Raw genomic sequence first — 6780 nt, forward strand, 5'->3', positions numbered from 1 at the left:
CATATCTATCGGAACATAGACAATACATGTTTTTGATAATAAGGCATCTGATACCAATAGAAATATGAAAGAAATATACTTGATTTATGGTGATTGATTTCAAAACTGAAGATGACTCTGAGATTACGCAATTTGCTGACGACACATCATTATTGCTCCAAATTACGAGGCTATAGTTAATGAAATGAAAGTAGCAGAATCGAATGCTAATAGATAGCTGACAAATAATAAATTAAAATTGAATACTAATAAAACGCAACATTACTTTTTACACACAAACAACTGTCTATACACCAAAATGAATCAATTAAATTTCTTGGATTCCAAATGGATCCAAAGCTCTCTTGGGAAAAACATGTAGATTTTATTTGCAAAAAATTGCAACGAGCATTTATGTTATAAGACGTTTAATGGGCATCTCATCTATTGAAACCATTATCACTGCTTATCATTCACTTTTTATGTTCCATATATCTTATGGTTTAGTACTCTGGGACACATCGCCTCATGCAAAAAAGTGTTTGGACTGCAAAGATAAGTTTTGCGAGTTATCTTCAAACTGGGTTATCAAGAAGACGTTAAAACAACATTTATTAATAATGAAATGTTTACATTACCTTCTCTTTACGTCTATTCGCGTATAAGTTATGCAAAAAAATCCTTATTTATATCTGAATCAAAACGATTTTCATTCACATAAACACCAGACCATCACAACAGATAAAAAATGAATTCACAAGACTAAATCACTGCTGTTTTTTTCGAAAAAATATGACCCTATTTTATTTAACAAACTATCAAAAGATATAAAAAACTTAAATACAGCCTCGTTTACAAATTATATGAAGAAAATCTGCCTGGAAAACGTCTTTTATAGTATCGACGAATTCTTATCATTTGACTTCAACACCAACTAATAATTTGAATTTACACATCTACTCTAGTAGACATCAATTATATTGGAAATTGCACACATCTCATTTCCTTATTTGTTTATTTTTTATTTATTAATTAAGTGTTTAATGGTCATTCTTATGGTATATGATATTTGACAAAACCATATAATACTATTGTATTTTTTTAATGGAATAAAGGATATTCTATTCATTCCACATAAACGCAATTCTGCAAATGAAAGAGTTCCTAAATAGTGAAGTTCCACGTGTAAACCCACCACTCGAAAAGTCACACGGAAGTTATATCTAGCTGGTGGTTGTTACATTTTTAGTCAGCACATTAGTGAGGCGTAGGTAGCAATATATTCAGTATGATCAGTGGATCATTGCTGATTTTTCAATTTTCATCATTCCAAATACTCCACAGCATGTGAACACCCACAATTTTGTTAATAAATATTAAGTTATACTTACTTTTTTACATAATTTTTTTTTCGTCCTTAGGTTTCCCTGATAGATCAGGGCAGTTTTTTTTTCGTGCAAAGCCAACCCTCTCCAGTTTACCAATGAAATTGCATCAACTCTGACAAACAAGCTGGATGTCCTTTGAAAAACTTTTTGCAAGAAGACACTTTGCCTCCCCTAGCCAACCTTTGCAGAGAGGCAGTCTCTGTGATTCTGCTTGCACTGTTGACACATAAGATGACCCGATGCACAAGTGTAGATATCACCCTACCAAATATTCCAAGCAAATGATGCACTCCAAAGAGCGAGTAATCACCAAACTGTTACTACCCAGTATTTGTTCTCTGTCAACTCTACTCCGAGTCATGGTAACTTCAGGAAGGTCTTGCAAATCTCCGTCAACTAGTGTAACACTCAGAAGGATTTTTTGAGGGTTACCAAATAATTCGATTATGGTGTTTTTGTTGATAATTAGAGAATCTCTGTCAGTAGTCTTTTGGTTATCTCTGGAATGTAAGTGATGTTTTGAACTGCACAATCCCTCTTGCATTTATAGCAGTGGAGTCTCTCGTCAAACTCAACTATATCTTGGTCGTTGTAAGAAAGGGATATCTGTGTCGAGGAATGAGAAGATATTTGTACATTGTACTTGTTGTACCTTTTGATAGGGCCAAACTACCAACAAAAATATGGTCTTGTAGTATATAGAAATGAAATCCCCTGTGTCAGCCTTCAAGTAATGGACTGTGGAGGAAAGTACTCCAATATCTCTCTTAAGCACATTACCAAAAAAAATATTGGTGGGATGTTTCTTTTTGATGTGGTTCTCGAATTGAGCAATCTCGACTACTTCCTGACACATTTATGTGTAATAAAATAGGACAACGTATGCTCTTATACTGACATGTCTTTTCATGTTCTTCAATTTCAGTCCAAAGAATGTTCTCATTGCAGTTCTTGTAATAAACAAGGGAAAGGTGGCGAGTGTTTTCGAAGCATAGATTTTACACTGAACCTTTATATTCGATGTCTTTGCATCTCCCACACTGGTTTTCTTTACCGTCAGCTGAAAGAATTTTGATGGGGGGTACGGATAAGAAGTTATCGCAGAGGGTACACCTCATGTAGATTTTTTTTTTCGAGGAGAGCTCTTGCCATTGTAAACCTGAAGGATATAAAATGATTTATTTGTTTTCAAGTTATTCGAACAAGCAATATATAAATTGCACAACAGGAAGAAATATTTAAGATATCACAAATTTAAAGTGTATACTCCACAACAGTTGGGTTCTAAAAAATAGAAGGCCTTTCATGAAGGAACTCAACAAGGCTTCTCAATGTCATGAATATATTTTTCCGTTAGCTGAAAGTCTTGCATTTGATATAATTGGACACATTAACAACTGCGAAGATTTGTATTCTTTCTGAAGAAAAGAAATGATAAAAATATAGAGAATATGAATTTTAAGATCCCCAAAGTAATTCACACAAACAGTTACAACCAATTTACGCCTGCAACAAAGTTTGTTGAGAAATGAGAGATTCTTCAAAACTTTATTCTCTATGAAGGGACACCTTTTGCTACCTTATAAAAATTCATGATTTTTGATTCAAGTAGCTCATAGACGGTCAATATCTTGATTCTATAGCTATGGAAAAAAGTCGATGATGTATTGATTTTTTTCAAACCAGTCTTTGCTTAGACAAAATGAAGAAAATTACAAGCTTGCATAATAATTTCAATGAGAGCTTCAGGTTGAAACAAGAGCCCAACAATCTACAGGGCTTTTCTTCTTGGTCAAAGTAAGAACGCTAAATCTCTCAAAATGGAAAAATAGGTAATAAAAATAAAAATTTGTACAACAGGTCACGTACTTTCTGAGCACAAACAACAGTCATAGTAGAAATTGTATTGTTAGAGCTTATTTAAGCTACATTGAAGCCTATTGATAAGACCTTCAATATATTGATCAATGTATATTGATCCATAATATTGACCATATAGGTATAGGGGGTGTTTTAGTTTTATTTTACAAATTAAGATGGTAGAAGATTGGAATAAAACCTTTTGGTCGACTACTTCTCTGTCATTGAGTAAATAGAAAGTCCAAAAGTTCCGAAGGAAAAAATAAAAAAAGTAAAAACTTTAAAATGATGTGTAGGCCATGTACAGAGTTTTCTTCATTTAAATACAAACTGGATGAAAAAAAATACTAAATAATTACTTTCAATTATGAATTCATTCAGTTTGTTCTCTGACAGAATAAATTTAATTCAATTACATTGGTTAACTATTCAGAAGTCATTTTATAACAGAAAACAAAATAGTATGTTAGTACTGTTTATAAAATTTAAAATTAAATATTTTCTATTTGAACAAGGTAACTCTTCGTCAATGAGACTATTAGATCACATATTTTTGGAATATTTACCTTGATTTGACGAATTTTTGAAGAACCACGCAAAAACAACCATCTATTTAAGCAAAAACATTCGAAAAAACATTCAAATTAAATCCATTTCAAAATATGTCAATCAGAATCAGTTCAGCCACCTTTTGACTTCACTGAAACTAAAAATAAATGAAGAGGAAGAGGTTCTATTCTAGTGTCTGTAGACAGCAAACCCTTCACAGATGTACTTTGTCGCTTTTTTTACGTTACCGGTATACTGAAGTGAGCTATGGTTGTTAGGGGAATATGAAATTATATTTTGAACTTTTATTTATAAATCAAATCAGTCTATTAGATGCATATTGTAAAATTTATAAAAATTTTACAGTAATGAAATAAAATCTGACGGTTAACCTAAACTAGTCAACACTGAAGCTAAGGATTTAAAAAATTGATAGTAAATGTCCTAATGAACGGAAATCTCAACCCTTTGATACCATTATCAGTATCAAATGTATGAAAATAATCTCTTGCGAAGGTAATTATTTCCCTATTAAAAGGAAATAACCAATAAGAAAAACTTGACCTAAGGCTAAGAGACTACGGCTAATCAACTCGGAACATCAACTCTGTTACTGGAGTAACACGCTGTGGATTTTTATCTACATAGTCAACTTTTTTGTCAAATTCATTCTGAATAAGACTCATTTCCGTGAACAATTTCTTTCTCCTACATATTTTGTGTAACCTGTTATAACTCTTTGGAGCCGTTTCAATTCTTCTTCAGTTGCAAAGATACGAATTACAATTCTCCTAGTCCTCTTCTAATTCATATATCAATCACTTCGAAACCGATTAACCAAATTCAAAACGGTAAAAGTACTTGTATAGAGAATTGAAATAACTTTCAAGCGAAGGATCAGAAGACCCCCTTTCTATATGAAAAAAGTTGATATCGCCCTGTCTGTAGCGAGTGATATCATACCATTGGGGGACGTGGCAGATTGAGATCTGACACCATACTGTTGAGATCTTGAAAATGGTTTCAAAGCCGAAATCGATATATGAACACAAGGATACATTATATTTGAAAGTTTATTGGTTTGGCCACCGCATAGAAGTAAACACTATAAGCGCGGTGGTTTAGCTAACAAGAACTATTACTATTCATAGACAAATCTAGTGCTGTTGAATCTTTTGCTTTTTGACGACAAATATGTTACGACTTAATTCGAAAAATGGAATCATGAGTCAGGGCAAAGAAATGTGATATACAGAAACGATATTTGCTCAGTTTTTATTTTGGCACTAGATTATTATTTTGGCTTGCCGGGCTATCTTTATTTTACATGAAAATATAAACCTTTTCGAAGTATCCTTTGTGTTAGAAGAACATATCACGAAAATTGAAAGTTTATTGGTTTGGCCACCGTATAGAAGTGAACATTATACGGTGGTTTGGCTAATAAGAACTATTATCATTCATAGACGAATTTAGTGCTGTTGAATCTGCTGTTAATGACAAATATGTTACGACTTAATTCAAAAAACGGAATCATGAATCAGGGCTATACGGTGATGTGATATACGGAAAAGATATTTGTTCAGTTTTTATTCGGCACTAGATTATTATTTTGGTTTACTGAGCTATCTTTATTTCACATGAAAATATAAACCCTTTCGAAAGTATTCTTTGTGTTTGAAGAACATATCACAAAAATTGAAAGTTTATTGGTTTGGCTTATAAGGACTATTACCTTTTATAGACAAATCTAGTGATATTGAATCTGAATGGAATGGAATGGAATGAAAAGTCAGGGCAAAGAAATGTGAATAACTGAAACGAAATTTGCCCGACTTTTATTTCTTCTAGTATGATAACTTGTACACCTTTCTGTTTACACCTGAAAATAACGTTTCGTGTATATATTCATAATATTAATTTCCGCCACAGAGTAATAATCTCTCCACCTTCTTTCAGAACTGATCTTTTAGGCGATCATATAACTATCAAATCAGCAAAATTCACAAAAATATTTCCTTAGATTTCAAATTGGTAATATTTAGAAATTCAGATGACAACTTAAAAAATCATTTGTTTAGTGGCCATCATATTACGAAACATCCTCCATCTCGTAACTCGTAGACCAAACTTGCAACGTCACTACACATTTACAGTTTTGGTTGTGTTCATTCGAATCAGTAATCATAAGTTAACCTTTTCTGTGAAAAGATGGCGCCCTATGTCCCTTCCACATATATGTTTAAAACTATTTTTGCAGTTTTTTTCATAATAATCAAGACAATCAAAAGTAAATTTGCTTCTTTAATAGTATTTTTTTCATTTGCTGCTATTCTTTTAGCTGAATCTCCGAGTTTCGACACATGTTCTAGATAAGAAAAGGACAACACAGTGTTTCTCATTTTCTTTGCCAGCCTTACCCACCTTCAATAATAAAACTCAGAGATTCTCCATTTTGGTTCCAACTACAGTTTTAGTATTTGTCAATAGTTTTAAGTAACATATGTCTTATACTTCAATTTTATTCTTAGTTTCAAAAACCACTTACAGATATATAAATATTTCTTCCTCGCCATTATGGTTTTCATTTATGCTCACAGAAATATTTTTAGGAGTTAGGTGGAAGAATAACAAAGTGGTTTTATTGTTACCGAGTTGAACTTCAGCATTTATTTTCAATTTAGTCAACATTGATTAAACAATTGTAAAAACAAATATGTATCTGAGAATAATAAAGATGTTGTTATTATTATTATATTCGCAGGCCCTCTGTGAAGGTTGGGCTATTTTTAGAGCCACAGTGCATACGCCAAGATCCATTGGTTTAGGAATCCGTGTTAGGAATCACACGTTGAAAGGTAAGACCTCGTTAGTCCTTTGCTCGCACAAGTTTCTCAACTTCTGAGAGTGGTCGTTCGTATGGGGGCGACAACTGATTAATGGAAACACAGATTTTAAACAGATTTTTTGAAAAATATTATAGTGAAATCACGTCATCAGCGTT

Source organism: Leptinotarsa decemlineata, unplaced genomic scaffold, assembly GCF_025532065.1.
Source record: "Leptinotarsa decemlineata unplaced genomic scaffold, Ldec_3_MD MMD2_tig00027589_RagTag, whole genome shotgun sequence".
NCBI classification, from domain to species: Eukaryota; Metazoa; Arthropoda; class Insecta; order Coleoptera; family Chrysomelidae; genus Leptinotarsa; species Leptinotarsa decemlineata.